Source organism: Miscanthus floridulus, chromosome 17 (assembly GCF_019320115.1).
Source record: "Miscanthus floridulus cultivar M001 chromosome 17, ASM1932011v1, whole genome shotgun sequence".
NCBI classification, from domain to species: Eukaryota; Viridiplantae; Streptophyta; class Magnoliopsida; order Poales; family Poaceae; genus Miscanthus; species Miscanthus floridulus.
Window position 1 is genome coordinate 70,449,729 of NC_089596.1, and position 16,997 is coordinate 70,466,725.

Genomic DNA, 16,997 nt, shown 5'->3' on the forward strand with positions numbered 1-16,997 from the left:
GTGAGGAACTTGGCATCATTAGCAGCCGCCCCTACATTACGGGGCCGTTTGGATTACAAGATTTCCATAGGAAATTTAAAGGAAACCAAAACAAAGGAAAGGAAACGAGTATTGTTGTTTGGAACACAGGAAAGCACCCCTTCCTTTCCTATGGAATCCTGTAGCCTCTTCACAATTTCACAGGAATGGAAACATCCACCCCATGCGCTAGTTTTCTCCGCTTCGCGGAAGTCCGAGGCACGCTGCCGCTAATACAGTTGGAGAACGAGTGATTAGCCAGGACAAAATGCAATGCGAGCTTGTTCCTATTCCTATGTTTTTTATTCCTTTATTCCAAACAGGCTCTAGATATAGTAATTAGTACCCATATTTGTCTAACATGTTACAATTCCTATGTTATAAATTCCTGTGTTCCAAACAGTCTAAATTTTATGTTCCTGTGTTTTGAAATCCCGTAGTTTTTCACTTTTCATCATACCTTATTCCTGCGTTTTTTCTTATTCCTACGTTTTGGATTCCTTCGTTCCAAACAGGCCCTACCTTCTTCTCTCTTCTCTGTTATGATGCCTTGATGCTCCAAGTTCATGATCAAATAATGATTGACATGTTTCTGAGGCCTCTACTACTGCTACTATTCGTTTTTTTATATATTGTTGTTTTATAGGACTACTTTAGTTTATAGACCTTTTTTATTTCTTATACCTTCTCGCGTACCTAAAGCACACTTTCTTGCATCTATTAGAACAAAGCACGAAATAATGTCGCGGACACCAGACAGTGTAGCTCGATGCCCCGAGCATGATGAGCAGCCAACCTATGAGGAGCAAGCACTAGAGGACCAGCTAACTCAGGAGCAGTTCGATAACGAGTTAGAAAAGGATCTAGAAGTGATGCTTACTCAGGAGCAGTGTGACAAGGAGGAAGGGGGAGAAGAAGGAAGAGCAGGAGAGGTTGCTGAAGGCGAAGAAGAAAAGGATGATGGTGATGATGACTCAAAAGAGGGATATGAAAGTCTCAAGGATCATTTCCTATGTGAAGCCAGAAGGAGGCCAACGGAGGAAGATTTGGACAAGGATTTTGACCCGAACGAGGAGGTAGGGAAAAAGCCTTAGCTTGTAAATTTTGCTAAAGCTTTGGCTATGTTACCTCAGCTAACACTTTGACATGTCATATATGCAGGTCCCTCCTGAAACTTGGAAAAGACGATATCGACGTCCGCGACATCTCGCTGTACAAGACAAAGTAGAGGAAAGGAGAGCAGAGGCAATAGCCACAAAGATGGATCACGATGCCTCTGCTCCACAACCTTAAGACACAACCACGACTACCAAGCCTAAAAGGAAACGAGAGGATAGAAAAGGAAATCTATATCCAGACAAGACATGCTATCTGATAACGGAGGTTGGGCTAGCAGGAGAGATCCTTGAGCCAAAGGAATTAAGAGGATGATTCTGTAATGCTATCGGGGCCCTAGTAAGAGATAAATTGAACCCAGCAATCCCTAACTAGAAAGAGGTACTAGAGAATAAAAAGAATGAACTATGGGATAGGCAGCTGAAGCTTAATTTTAGATTTCTGAAGGGTAAGCATGAACTGATAAAAAATGCTTTCAGGATGATGGGAGAGTCATTCCGATGTTGGAGGTCGGAGCTCAATACAAAGTATATCCAAAAGGGGTTAACTCCCTTCAACGAGTTCGGCAAAATAACTTCTAGTCAATGGGAGGAGCTCGTGGCTCAGAAGACTTCACCGGAGGCATTGGAGCTCAGTGCCCATAACACCGAGTTGGCGAAGAGGAGCAAACACCACCATCATCTAGGCCCTGGTGGCTACTATGCTAAGGAAGAGCAGTTTAGAAAAATGGACGAAGAGACCGTAGCTGCTGGGAATATCGATGTGACGAATTTGAAGGTACGCTCAAGGAATTAGATATATGCGAGGAGTACAGAATCATCCAGCGGTAATCTTAAGTTTGATAAACCAGAGACCCAAGAGGTAGTATCAAGGATACTAAAATATGCTGAAGATAAGGAGTAGGGCTCATTCAATCCTTCCAGAGAGACGGACGAGCTTAGCCTTGGCTTGGAAAACATGGAGCACACAGGCCGCACCAGGGGGCTAGGGAAAAGGATGACCTGGAAGTAAGGATTCGAAGAGGACAGGCACATGTACAAGAAACATGGCAGAGACTGGGAGACTAGTCTTGAGCTCCAAGTAAAGGCTCTAGTTGCGAAGGCGCTAGAGGAGCAAGGACTATCTATGGAGCCACGGATATTAGTGACATCGCCGGGAGAACTGGCATTAGTTGGCAGCCCTCCGAAAGTTTCTAGCAGCCAAGGTTCCACTACAGCCACAACCCCCGTCGATCGCTTACGGGAACCAACTAGTTGCACCTTGGTGTTTCTCAGCGGCTGGCAGAACATTATGATGGAGGTGGCAACGAGTGTGGCACATCCTCCCCGTGGCTTACACCACAATAATAGATACCGTCAGATACACTAGGGTCGAGGTGCATACAGTAAAGCCCAAGTTCATTGCAGTGGAGGATAGACTACGCAACTCCCTAGGGGCTGGTGTTACTTGGAGACGTTATGGGGCAGTTCATCCTCTGGCACAAACGGGACATTATATTGACTGCTTCTTTGCTGCCTCCCCCTCTCCCAAATTTGGAATGAGTTGTTGAGGTCAGGGAGATATTTTCACCGTCTCGTGACCACCACATTCCTGAGATGTCACATTCTTCCCCGCCTCCTAGCGAGCATGTGCTTGATGAGATTGCCACAACCTTCTCCAGCTCGTACCGAGCAAGTGCATGATGAGATGCCACAGTCTTCTCAACAACCACAGCCAATACATGAAAAATGAGTGCCTGCTAAAGAAGGTGATGCATAAGAAGATGAGGACATGCCTGAATGGGAACTTCGAAAGAAGCATCCAATCACCATAAGGCCAGTTTATGTTCCGATGAAAGACGTCTTGTCGGTGTCCAAGTGGTTTTCCCATGACTAGTTCAAGCCTAAGAACCAAGTTAAAAATGTCCCATCACGGGGTTCTGAGGAGGCCATCACTAGTAAACTCCACCAAATTGCAAAGCAGTATCCAAATGTTGATGCCATCAAATGGTCAAAGGATTGCCCAAAAACATATGAAAGAGGCCAGACCTTCCTACCAAACCGGGACATCCAGCGCCTACCACTTGGAATGAAAAGGTTCCATGATTGGTACTTGCGTGTTCTCCCAACGAGCATAGATCTCATACAAGCATGCTTCCCCACCAGTACATTTGGAAGCCCAGCCGGGAAAATTGTCTTTGACTTCAATGACATGCACACATGCTTTCACCTGGGAGAAATGGAGATGAATCTAATTCGCACGTGGTGCCTATAAGTCCTTGTCCTTCCGATATGATATGAATGTAATCTTTGAATTTTGTTGTAATTAACCCACGTCGTGATTTGTAGAATGCAAGTGCACATTGTCAAACAAATGCCAAGTGTGAAAGCCAGGTATCTAGACCCTCAAGCTATACCCCAAACAAATTTTAATTACCCTAAACGGTGGACACTAGATGCCAAAGAGCTAGCTGCTGCAAAGACTCTTCAGGAGAAAGAGCGCATCCGTACGGTGAAACTAAGGAAAGAGTCCCTTAAGGTTGTGGCATAATTGCCCTGGCTTTCAAAACTCTCCAACAACACTCTACTATATGGCTACCAGACAACTTCGAGTAAGTTCAACTCTATACTTAAAGCTTTGTTCGATACATTTTATTCGATGCAAAAGAGCTTATCTAGTTCTATGATTAAATCCATGCAGCAACCACTGGATTTGTATAGCCGTCGATGTCAGGAGGAGCATGGCATGGGTCTTTGATTCAATAGATAGGGACCCGGTGACATACAAAGACTTCATATCGATTCTCAAGACGTATACATATCGATAATCCTCATTAGCTTATATGTTTGTATACGTACTTGTAACGTTCACTTTTGGATTCTAACAAGTTATATTTGCTAAAATAATTCAAACAGGGCATTTAGGTTCTATGTCACTAATCATCATGGAAGGCATGATCCAACAAGGAAGGAAAAGCTAGCTATAAAAACACTATGTGCGGTAAGTGTAACTTACTTCTTCAGTACTCCGTTACATGGCTGTCAAAAGCATTACTTAACATTTTCATATGCAAAACACACAGTGCCCTAAGCAGAAGCCTAGGAGTGTACATTGTGGATACTATATATGTTCTATGATGAGTAACACCGGTGCCTAAGTTTGAACCTCTTCACCCGTAGTATAAAAACTTTGTACATGGTATGAAATACTAAACCGAAACTTGTTCTCTTGTAGTGGAGAGAAGAGAAAGGAATGAAAAGAGACCCATACAAGGATGACCAACTCTTAGAGCTTGTCGGCGACCTTTGCAACTTTATATTGGACCAGATTGTACACGTCAAAGGCGCCTACCATGACCGAGAGTCTGAGTTAGGTACAAATCCTTAGTACCAATACCTTTGCGAGACTGAAAGGCTAGCTCTAGACGTTGATAACAATGTGTATGAAATTTATATATTTAATGATGGATTGTATATATTCTTGTGAATTGGACTTATAATTGTAGTTTATATAATACTCTTGTGCTTGTAGTCGTGGTCGCGGGGCGTTCGGCAACACGAACGCGGTTCGGAACGTTGGTCGCGGGGCGTTCGGCAACGCGAACGCTGGTCGTGGGGCGTTCGGTAACGCGAACACGGTTCGGAACGTTGGTCACGGGGCGTTTGGCAACATAAACGCGGTTCGTAACGTTGGTCGCGGGACGTTCGGCAACACGATTTTGAATTGTAAATTTGATTTTTTTTTGGGAAAATGTACTGTAGGGGCGGTTCTAGATTGAACTCCCCTACAAATCGATTTGTATGGACGGCCTGGGAACCGCCCCTACAAATACATGATTTGTAGAGACGGTTCGGTAGGGCCGACTGACCAAACCGCCCCTACAAAGGGTTACGAGCCACCCTTAAAAATCAATTATGTAGTAGTGCATGGCAAAGTTTCCTAAATAGAAGATATTTCATGGCCGAGATAGTTGACCCATTGCAGAGCTTTGGCACCGACACGGGATCAATTCAGAAATCAGATACGATGAAATTGAGTTGCCAATGCTCAAGAAGGAAATTAATTATTATATGTTTTTGGATGTTGTCACGTAACGTGCACAAAGCAAAGTTCAGATAATAGTTAATACATATTTGCATGCATGCAAGACGCAACGTCTGTAAGCAAACTAATTTGGACTCTACGAAGTACATGCCGTGCTTACCAGGAGGCAAAGATGGAGAGACACGAACGTGAGACCTTGGCCTGTACTGTACGGATGACAACAAAGACAAAAAGGATTGTTTAGTTGAGGCCAATTGCTATACGAGCTGAGAGGCAAATCGGCTTCCATTTGCCAATGGAGTCTTCGTCTGGCACGTGCACAAGATGATAGTTAATTAAAGAAAGGAGCCGACGTTAGGAATTGGAGATTGGTAATAATGTAACGATTTGGCCTGATCGCATATTTGTATGGTCACGTTTTACGGGGTGTGCATGGGAGACTCAGACTCGGTTTAGTCGACGGGGATATATTATTCTATAGAATTAGATTATATTTCTATTTTTATAGAGTCATACTTGTACACGTCAAAGACAGGCTAACTCGTGTATGTGTATATATACGAGTTCATGATCTATTGTAAAACACACAATCAATCCAATATATAAGTCATTTATTTTTTTTGGCTCCGGCCACTCCTTAGGAGTAGGAGTAGAGTAGATCTCGGCGAGTTCTTCAGCAAGTACGGCTGCATCGATCCGATCGACCTCCACTGCTTGTTGTAAGTACCATCATGGCTTATACATCTGTTCGTACGGCTGCATCGATCCGGTCGACCTCCACTACGACTCTGGTATAAGTTAGTTATTGATTCTTGCCTATTTCAAGTATGGCTGCATCGATCCAGTCGACCCCCACTGCATGAACTAGATTAAGGTCAAGTTATCGGCTCTATCTAAGGGTGTCGTTCCTTCAGATAGATTTATTAAGTTACCGATATTGCTTATTGCTTCCATTATTTATTTAATTATAGCAATATCACTTCGTCCGACTGGAATTGATCTAGATCGGCCTTATATCGTTTTTAACCCATCGTTTGATAATCTAAAACTGATCTAATCTGTACTGTAAACGATAAGTTATGTTTTATCGGCTGTTTTACATCAATCTTGATCGTGCATAGCGTGCGGTTAAGGCGTGTTTGATCTTGAGTAGATCTATTAGTTAGCGAAAACTATTCCATGGCCCGTTATCATGGCCTATGTGATTCTGTCTCACACCCCACTGTTAGCACCGTAGAGTAGGGATTGTTATTTGGTAGATCTGATCTTGAGAGGGCATGACCTTAACTATGCGCTATGTCTGAATCGGCTGTTTTAGCCGATATCAAGCACTTTCACGAACAGTTCGCATCACGAGATCGTTGAAGTAGTGATAGGTTAAAAGATGTGTTAGCCCCATGATCTTATTATTGTATTACGGCCTACATGATTCTGCCTCATGCCCCACTGATATTAGTAATAAGTTAGGGTCGTCGAGTCTATTGTTATTTCTACGGCCTGTATGATTTTGCCTCATGTCCTACTGGTCATAGCGATAGATGAGATCTAATATGTTCATTAGATTTATTTTTATTAAATGATTGAATGATGATGAACTGTTTCTTTTATAAAGGAGTTCGGTTACTTGTAGTCATTGGCTTAGCATAAACTAATTACTGTTGATATCTTTTTACCAATAATCAGTATTTGTTTAAACAACGACATTCATAATGATAATCGATTCTTCTTACATAACCCCATGAGCTTTAACCGATTTATTCTTATGAATATGATGGAATCAGCTATTTAGTCGATCTCCTTCCATATCGGCTTTTAGAGCCGTACATTCGGGACTGTCTAGCAACACCGATATGTTCCGCTCTTAATTACTAATAAGCTTTCTCTTATTGTCGATTGCAGGGTCAAATTGACTGGCACGTCTCGGGAGGAGTGCACAGGATCGACCACCCTTGCGCTGAAGCTCGGCGGATCTCTAGCTCCATCGAGCGGACCCTTTACGTGTGTCCTCGGCATGGGATAAAATTATGTGTCGACACACGTTTTTGGTACGCTCAGTGGGACCCACAATCGTCATGGCAACTTACAAGAATAGTGACATTCTTATGGCGCCGTATACGACCGAGATGGACATGAAAGGGAGAAGTTATTCAATGGAGCATATAATATTCTATCAACAGTTGGATCAGGCTCTAGTTCACATTAGAAGAAAGTTGCAAGAACGGCTAAGGCAGTTGTTACATCGTTCAGTATAAGTCAAAAGGCCTGAATCAGCTAATATACTTGCCGATTTGATAACGAGAGAAGAGAACAACTATCAGGATTCGTGTTCCTCCCTGCCCCAAGCCGATGACACATCTGTGCCCAGACCGATGGAGACTTTTTGTGGTGATCGGCCTTCAAAGCAAAACCCACCAAAGGAAGCTAATACGTCTCGATCAGCTGCCCCATGCCTCCACCTGTTCGTATCCTAGTCCAGAACGACAGAGACCCAAATGTTGTATGTTGGCCATGGCACGACTATACGAGCAGAGGCGGTGTCGCGGCAATCGACAACTTGGTGCGGCGGCCGGCAAAAGCACATTGCAGTCTCGCAGCGATCTACAACTCGGTACAGTGCTAGCAAACAGTTGCGGTGATTCAGGACGTTGGACGGCCCTACAAGTTTACACGTGGCCGAGTACAATTGTACAACATTCTACGGTGGCACCATGAGAGAAGAAGAGCAAATATGTAATGAAAAGCGATGGCGGGAGTAGTAGTGCTGGAGCTGATTGAAGGAGCCGATATAGTTGGGAGCAAAACAACCGATCAAGCAAAGAAGAACAAGTCCTACTCGGTGCAGATGCAAGGCCGACAAACCAAAAAGCAGGAGCCCTCACCTCCATCGGCTCAAAGACAGTCTTGACGAGTCAACTGCTCCAGCAAAAGACTGCTGCTGCCAATTTGATCTTGAACATAAAGTAAACGACGGAAAAAGACCATCATTGGCCCTTAGATTTTGAAGCATGAAGTTGTTAGTTTGCAAGTCTTGAATGGTCGCCCTGCGTGTTGGTGCTGTCACAGACTGGCAGAAATATTTTATCCTATATATTAGCAGGACTACAGATGTTATCAACCCGCTACTATCCTCATCGGCCCAGGGAACAGTTACTTTACCAGAACCAAGTGCTTGGGTCGATGATGCCGATGGAAGCCGATCGGCAAGGATTTTTAAAAAACCTATGAAGTCCGCAAGATTTACGTCATGGACAGCAATACATGAGGGCGTTGATCAGCAAACATATTAAAATTGGCCGATGGAGATATTTTACTGTCAGATTTATAAGCAGCCAATACGTTCGAAAGGTTGTTTTCATTGACTGGAGTATTGGCGTATACTATCAGCTGTTGAAGAGACGAGTGATGGACTATCGGCTACCATAGGGGCGACTCTCTGTGACACTTATATATTGCTCAGAGGTTTTATAGAGGTGACTGATTGGATCATATGACGGCAGCACATGCCAAGCCCCACCCATGATATGTATTGAAAAGTGCTCGAGCTATATTTAAATAGCATTGATCTGATGGATTGTTGGGACGTCGGCTTTGGATGCAGAAACAGCCGATGGTGAACCTTGTGTGTGCAACGTGCCATTTGTCTGCTACCTACAGACCACGTGTTGCTATTGTGGAAGTCTCGAGGAGAAAATTCAGGATGTGCGGCTGGAGATAAGCTACAAATTTATATACATATTACACGACCATCTAATCTACATCAAGTACAAGGTGGAAGAGATAGCAGCACCAGCAGACGTACATATAGACGACATGCAAGTAAGCATCAGCCGCTAGGAAGAGATCAGATTTATAAATATTATTTGATGGGCTATGCAAAGAAATTAAATGACATGTTAGAAAAAGGGAAAGTTACGTAATTTGGACTCTACAGTAGCCGATAAGAAAAGGAAATCATATACACGGATACGAGATCTGTTCGGATAGCAGCTCTCTTACATCCGACGGCTCCAAGTCCAGATGTATAAGAAGTCGGCTATAGAAGAACTTTGGGAATATTCTAAACTGAGAGCCGAGATCAGGTTCGGGAGTCTAGTGCCAGATTTACAAGTCCGGCGGCTGTACGATGATCACTAACAAGGAAGAGAGATTTCAATAGCCGATGAAGCAATGGATAACACAATCGGCTGATTATTTTAATTAATACTCCCACAGAAGGAGTATATTGGAAGGCCTCCATCCATCAACTCCTCTTGAGTGACCTGTGCAGCTGATGAATGAAAATACCAATGAGTAGTAATAAAAATTATCTGAGCTGACTCAAGTTGGAGGAAGCCGATGTTCATGCTATCGGCTAGTTACATGCAAATGGCTAATAGCTAGAAAGAAGACCTACCCACTAATCGACAGCTACGTCGACTGCGGCGTTTCATACTAGCAGGTTCCCGAGCAAGTAGAGCGCCCAGCGATGCCATGTTAATTCATCAGCCTCCTGCTGCGGTTCGTTCGCCGTGGCACAAACAACAAAGAGATCGTCTGGCGCGCGCTCCACCTGGACATGAACATGAAGATGATCATCGGCAATCAGCTAGCTATCGACAAGGAGACGGTGCGGTGCCTTAATATGTACCTGTCCACTACCCTGCAAGACCGGCGATGGACAGTCTGATCGACAAGCTTCACTAGCACTTTTCAGCGAAGCGAATAGGATCAAGGTGAATGAATCCACCGGATATTTCTGGAGCACAAGTACGAAATCATGAAGCAACTACAGGATTAGAAACGCATCTGCGACGTGATCGACGATGGGGTGAATGATGTGCCAGTAGAAATCGATATCGTGGTGGATGACGCGACGGACGCGGCACGTTGGACATCATACTAACGGAGCCTGGGCTGAGCGTGACCAGGAGCACCGTGTTCACCAACTGCACCGACTAGGGTGAGCAAAGAGCCGATGGACCAATGGAATATTAACCGAGAGCAGACTACAAAGGAACATCTTCAAGAAAGGAGTCGGTTGAAGGAATCGGCTGTTCAAGAAAGGAATCAGCTCGACACAATACTTTTTGCACGTACATATATCTGGAACTTTTGGGTGGATCCGATACAGAGTCAGCCGACAGCACCATCAGTGACAGCCAGCAGCCGATCTTCTATGGACCTATGACGAAGCAGCGCCAAACAGTGTTATGTGTGCATGATCCAGAAAGGTGAATTTGGCAATTAAAGATCAAGGCGGTGAAGGCCGATGAGATATGTCTATCGGCTACACACTATTCAAATGAATTCGGTGCCAGATTAATTATGAAGAAGGCTGATGTGTGGTAATGAGCGAAGAGATTTGTTGCAAGTTTATCATCAGAACCAATATTCTATAGGTCACATATGTGTGCATGTGTTCGAGCTAGTAGCCTGGACGGTGATTATTCTGCCTGTTGTCTTCACATTAGAAAGTTTAGGATCGATGTATGGTTTGGAAAGCAGCAATCATATTGGAGATTGGCAGCTATTAGAATATTCAGGAAGCTTGCACGCCAGTAGAAAAGATGAGAGATACATGGCCGGATTGATATCGGACTAAGACAAGACTTCATGAAGGGAACAGCTGTCTCGTAAATCCTTGCATCGGCTATTTCCTCTTCTACATATATATATGTGTCGGATAGCTAAGCTAATGTGATTCTACAACTAGCAAGTCAGTTGCTGATTCAAGCCCTCTCAACTAGACGACTGTATCGGCTACGCATTCTTTAATTAATTATTGACATTTCAATGACTGATTGGACAACCTCGAAACCAATGAAGGAGATATTCTGCACACTGAGTTCAAGGCCAATTCAAATCCTGGGTTCATTCGGCAGACACTTACTTCAGCGGTAATCAGATTGGTTCGACTGTATACCCAGGCCGTCACCAACGATATTATCACATTGCCATTCACGGAAGCAAGTCAAAGCTAACAGGATTAATCTGTTATTCGGGAGGAGTATCGGCATTCAGATTAAAAGAAGTTGACCGATTAAATATTGAGCCAATGGAGTTATTTAAAGAAAGCCGATTAACTTTAGTATTAATCATGTCTATTATATTATAATAATTGGAAAAATATTGTTCAAGCATAAAGGTTGAAGGCCTGATCGAATATATGATGTTTGAGGTTATTGATGTCTGGCTTCTCCGTTGCTTATTAATCATGTCTAGGTGGAAGAAGCAGCAACACTGCAGTAGCATATAAAGATTCTGTGCACCGGTAAAAGTATCATTATAAAAATGAATCCCATGCGAACGCATTTATTGGCTCAGAATAGAGGAGCGTACACGCAGATACGAGGGAAAGCATGTTATCCAAGTAGTTGATGAATGAGATATGGTATGATGAAAAAAACCTTACTTTTTTCAAAGTACTTGGGAAATTTTCTCACAAAAATTCAAAATCAATAGCTTGTCTCCTCAATGATGTTGAATTTCCTACCAAAGCCATATATTAGTCTCATTAAAAACCTTTTACATAAGCTGCTTGCTCTTTGTTGAGTTTGGTCAAGTCTTGTTGACCCTTGTTGAGAGATTTATCATACTCACAAGATCAAAATCCCGTACATGCCACATATATGTGTTGCTTCTATACTGAAAGTACGCAAAAATAAGTTTTTCATCCACCTCAAAGTGTTCTGCTCCTAAACTGTGAGAAGACAAAAATATGTTTGCTAGATTTTATCAGAATAAATGCTCTTAGTTCTTGATAATATTTCTCTCAAAAGTTGTTGTAAAAAAAGACATGGGTTATGCAAAATATAAAAGATGGACACAAAAGAGGTCCAAAGTAAAAAGGAGAAAATGAAAAGAAATGAGAATAAAGATAACCTATGTTCTCGCAAAAAATATTCCACGAGAGAGAAATATATTTCAGAGAGCATAGTAGAATTAGGTTAGCCACCAAATATTCCACACACATGCACATCTTGATATAAGAGTATCACACTTTTCTCTTTGGATCCGAGATTTGACCTTACAATATATGCAAGGTAAGTAGGCTACGTATTTTTATTCCTACCTGAACTCCACATAGGCTTTTTAGAAGCAGGATAAAGAGAGACAAAGCAATGCTTTGATAAGGAACTAATCACATAGAGTGATCTAAAAGAATCATTTGAAGAGCAAAGGTATGTTTTACTTTGAAAATCTTTCAAAACCCCAAGTTTTCTGAGCAGGAGAAGCGAGGATGATTGGAGTCTAATCCGTTTCATTCCTCAACCACCCAAGATGGTGTGGTAGACACTTCAAAGTTCACATATGAAGTAAGGCTTGGGATAAGGTAATATTGCTGCCAATGAATTTTTTGACTCTCTGGAAGAAGACCATCGGTTAAAGAGTTGTTGGATTATATTGATATATAACATTGATCAGCAGCAACTTCCCCAAGGACAAGAATTCCAATTATCTGATGGTCAATGGCAAGGAAGGGGCGATGTTTTTCATTAATTGGCTCTGGATAGCCGATTATATAATTATGGACTCGGGGGGCGGCTCCTAACCGGCTAAAGCAGAACGAGTGATTGAGATCACAGGAAGATGGAATCCAAGCAAGTCATCAGAAGTATCGGCTCATAGAAACCGATTATATAATGTACAGGAAGATTAATTTTGAAATTATCAAGACCAAGAAAGAGGCCGATGCAGTCCTCAATATTGCAGTTAGATGTCATCGGATCAGGAAGGGAAGACCATCGAGACAAAATAGTTTGAAGCATGAAAATTCACGCTCCGAACTAGCGGGGCTTGTGTTGACACCAAAATTTGGTAAATTTACCCTGGAAATAAAGAGGTTGGCCGATGACAAAGTTTCCTAAATAGAAGATATTTCATGGCCGAGATAGTTAACCCGTTGCAGAGCTTTGGCACCCACACAGGATCAATTCAGAAATCAGATACGATGAAATTGAGTTGCCAAAGCTCAAGAAGGAAATTAATTATTATATTTTTTGGATGTTGTCACGTAATGTGCACAAAGCAAAGTTCTGATAATAGTTAATACATATTTGCATGCATGCAAGACACAACGTCTGTAAGCAAACTAATTTGTACTCTACGAAGTACATGCCATGCTTACCAGGAGGCAAAGATGGAGAGACACACGAACGTGAGACCTTGGTCTGTACTGTAGGGATGACAACAAAGACAAAAATGATTGTTTAGTTGAGGCCAATTGCTATACGAGCTGAGAGGCCAATGAAGTCTACATCTGGCACGTGCACAAGATGATAGTTAATTAAAGAAAGAAGCCGACGTTAGGAATTGGAGATTGGTAATAATGTAACGATTTGGCCTGATCGCATATTTGTATGGTCATGTTTTACAGGGTGTGCATGGGAGACTCAGACTCGGTTTAGTCGACGGGGATATATAGAATTAGATTATATTTCTATTTTTATAGAGTCATACTTGTACACGTCAAAGACAGGCTAACTCGTGTATGTGTATATATACGAGTTCATGGCCTATTGTAAAACACACAATCAATCCAATATACAAGTCATTTATTTTTTCGGCTCCGGCCACCCCTTAGGACTAGGAGTAGAGTAGATCTCGGCGATTTCTTCAGCAAGTACGGCTGCATCGATCCGGTCGACCTCCACTGCTTGTTGTAAGTACCGTCATGGCTTATATCTCTGTTCGTACGTCTGCATCGATCCGGTCGACCTCCACTGCGACTTTGGTATAAGTTAGTTATCGATTCTTGCCTAGTTCAAGTATGGCTGTATCGATCCGATCGACCCCCACTGCATGAACTAGATTAAGGTCAAGTTATCGGCTCTATCTAAGGGTGGCGTTCCTTCGGATAGATTCATTAATTTACTGATATTGTTTATTGCTTCCATTATTTATTTAATTATAGCAATATCACTTCGTCCGATTGGGATTGATCTAGATTGGTCTTATATTCTTTTTAACCCATCGTTTGTTAATCTAAAATTGATCTAATATGTACTTTAAATGATAAGTTATGTTTTATCAGTTGTTTTACATCAATCTTGATCGTGCATAGCGTGCGGTTAAGGCGTGTTTGATCTTGAGTAGATCTATTGGTTAGCGAAAACTGTTCCATGTCCCGTTATTATGGCTTGTGTGACTCTGCCTCACACCCCACTGTTAGCACCGTGGAGTAGGAATTGTTATTTGGTAGATCTGTTCTTGAGAGGGCATGACCTTAACTGTGCGTTATGCCTGAATCGGCTGTTTTAGCCGATATTGAGCGCTTTCACGAACAGTTCGCATCATGAGATCGTTGAAGTAGCGATATGTTGAAAGATGTGTTAGCCCCATGATCTTATTATTGTATTACGGCCTGCATGATTCTGTCTCATGCCCCACTGATATTAGTAATAAGTTAGGATCGTCGAGTCTATTGTTGTTTCTACGGCCTGCATGATTCTGCCTCATGCCCCACTGGTCATAGCGATAGATGAGATCTAATATGTTCATTAGATTTATTTCTATTAAATGGTTGAACGATGATGAATTGTTTCTTTTATAAAGAAGTTTGATTACCTGTAGTCATTGGCTTAGCATGAACTAATTACTGTTGATATCTTTTTGCCAGTGACCAATATTTGTTTAAACAACGACATTCATAATGATAACCGATTCTTCTTACACAACCTTATGAGCTTTAACCGATTTATTCTTATGAATATGCTGGAATCGGCTATTTAGTCGATCTCCTTTCATATCGGCTCTCAGAGCCGCACATTCGGGACTGTCTGGCAACACCGACATGTTCCGCCCTTAATTACTGATAAGCTTTCTCTCCTTGTCAATTGCAGGGTCAAATTGACTGTCATGTCTCGGGAGGAGTGCGCAGGATCGACCACCCTTGCGCTGAAGCTAGGCGGATCTCCAGCTCCATCAAACGGACCCTTCTGGCTTTGCTACGTGTGTCCTCGGCATGAGACAAAATTCTGTGTCGACCGTTTGTCAAATTAAGAACTTCCAGGGATGCCAGTGCTTGACAAAGAGAGGATATAACCTGAGAGGGAACCAAAATGTTTAGAGACACAGTAAACAAACAAACAGTTAAACACAGAAGGACAGGGGATATACTGCAAACATTTGGTAGTACCACCAACAATGTTTCTCTTGTTGCTTTGATGTTATCATGTTATATAAAGCCACACCAATTATAAGTAGATCAATTGAAATAACAAGAATCGTTCTGTGGGAATTCTTACTTGCCACTGTGAGAATAGATTTCCAGTTAAGTCAAGAAGTCTGAGATCTGGAACATGCAAAACAGCTTTAATAAGTCCCTGAAGAAACAAATGGTAGCAGAACCATCAGCTCCAGTTGCTACACACGTTATGGCTTATTTGCAATAAAAAAAAGCAGTAAAATGGACAGGATGGTGATAATTCATAAGACAGTATTTACTTGGAACCAAACTCTTTAGTTCATCCGGTGCTCCGATTGAGCTCACTCCCATGTACGAAACGGATGCACTGGTCAACTCATTGAAGTTGTTGAGCTTCTCCTGAACTTTGTCTGTGCCAACAAATTCAACCGAGACACGCTTCTGGCTTGTCGAGAAGACATACATCTCATCTGAACACAGTGCGGCAAAGCATGTAATCATTACATAGGAAATTCAACAAAGTGCGATAATGTTTGCCCAAATATTTCTACTCCTTTGCTGAAAGGAACTGAGCATTGCCGGATCAAAGGAAATGTGAAGGCAGCAAATTCAGGGAGCCGTCGGTCGGCACGCGCTGCACTAACCCTGTTCCTCCTTGGTGAAGTCCTGAACGTGGTAGCGTAGGCGGAGCGCGTCCGGGAGCGAGATCCCTCCACTGAGCGCGGTGGGGCGCGCGAAGTAGGCCGAGCACTCTCCTGCGGCGACAAAGTATCGGCGGCCAGCGAGCGAGCCGTCGTGCCGGCTGCCAGCGCCATCGTCCCAGTCGACACCGACCCAGTCTCCGACGTGGCCCTCTACGGGGCCCAGGTAGCGCACCGTGCCTACGCGGCCGGGGTTGCCGGCGGCGTGCATGAGCTGGCCCAGGCCGAAGGCAGTGGCTTGGACATGACTGGACCCCCGAAAGGTGGTGGTATAAATGTCCATGCAACCTGACGCACGACGACACGGCACGAAGCCCGCCTTTTTAGCCCGACACGAGCATGGCCCGGCCCGGTAACGTGCTGGCCTAGGCGGAAGGCAGCGGCTTGGACATGACTGGACCCCTGGAAGGTGGTGGTATAAATGTCCATGCAACATGAGGCACGACGACACGGCACGAAGCCCGCCTTTTTAGCCTGACACGAACACGGCCCGGCCCGGGCTGGCGCGGCCCTAGGGAGCAGGCCGTGCCTAGGCCGCTACTCAGGCCCGTGGGCTGGCACGGCCCGGCCCGGCCCGCGTTGGTCAGCCCGGCCTCCCCCCTCCCCGTGGCCCAGCGCGGCCGGCCCACCGTCCCTGCCTCCCCCTTCCTCATATATAAGTCGCACGCCCGCACGCCCAGCACTGCTGCGGCTCTCCCCTGCGCAGCCCCACGCTCCATCGCTCCCACCCCCGAACCCTAACTCCCTTCCCCTCCCCCACGCCGCAAGCCCGCAACCGCACTCGTGGAGTCGCGGCCTCCCCGTCACACACCCCCTCACTCACTTGTTTTCTTCCCACGATGCGCCCTTCACTAGCTTGTAGACACGTCTTCCTCCTGCGACGCGGCGTGGACGACCTCTCCCTCCCTCACGGCCTCCCAACGGCGGCAGTGACGCAGTGTCGAGCGCTATTGCGGCGGCGTTGAGCTCGGTAGCAGCAGCGTCGAGCGGGCGGCCTCCTCCTCCTCCATCCT

The 16,997-nt window shown here is 44.1% G+C and overlaps 1 pseudogene; it reads right to left on the reverse strand.

Annotated features, from left to right (window-relative positions):
• The window catches only part of LOC136515774 (tubulin-folding cofactor E-like), a 31,539-nt pseudogene extending 15,272 nt beyond the window's left edge, over positions 1-16,267 (reverse strand).
• Between the last annotated feature and the right edge of the window lie 730 nt (positions 16,268-16,997).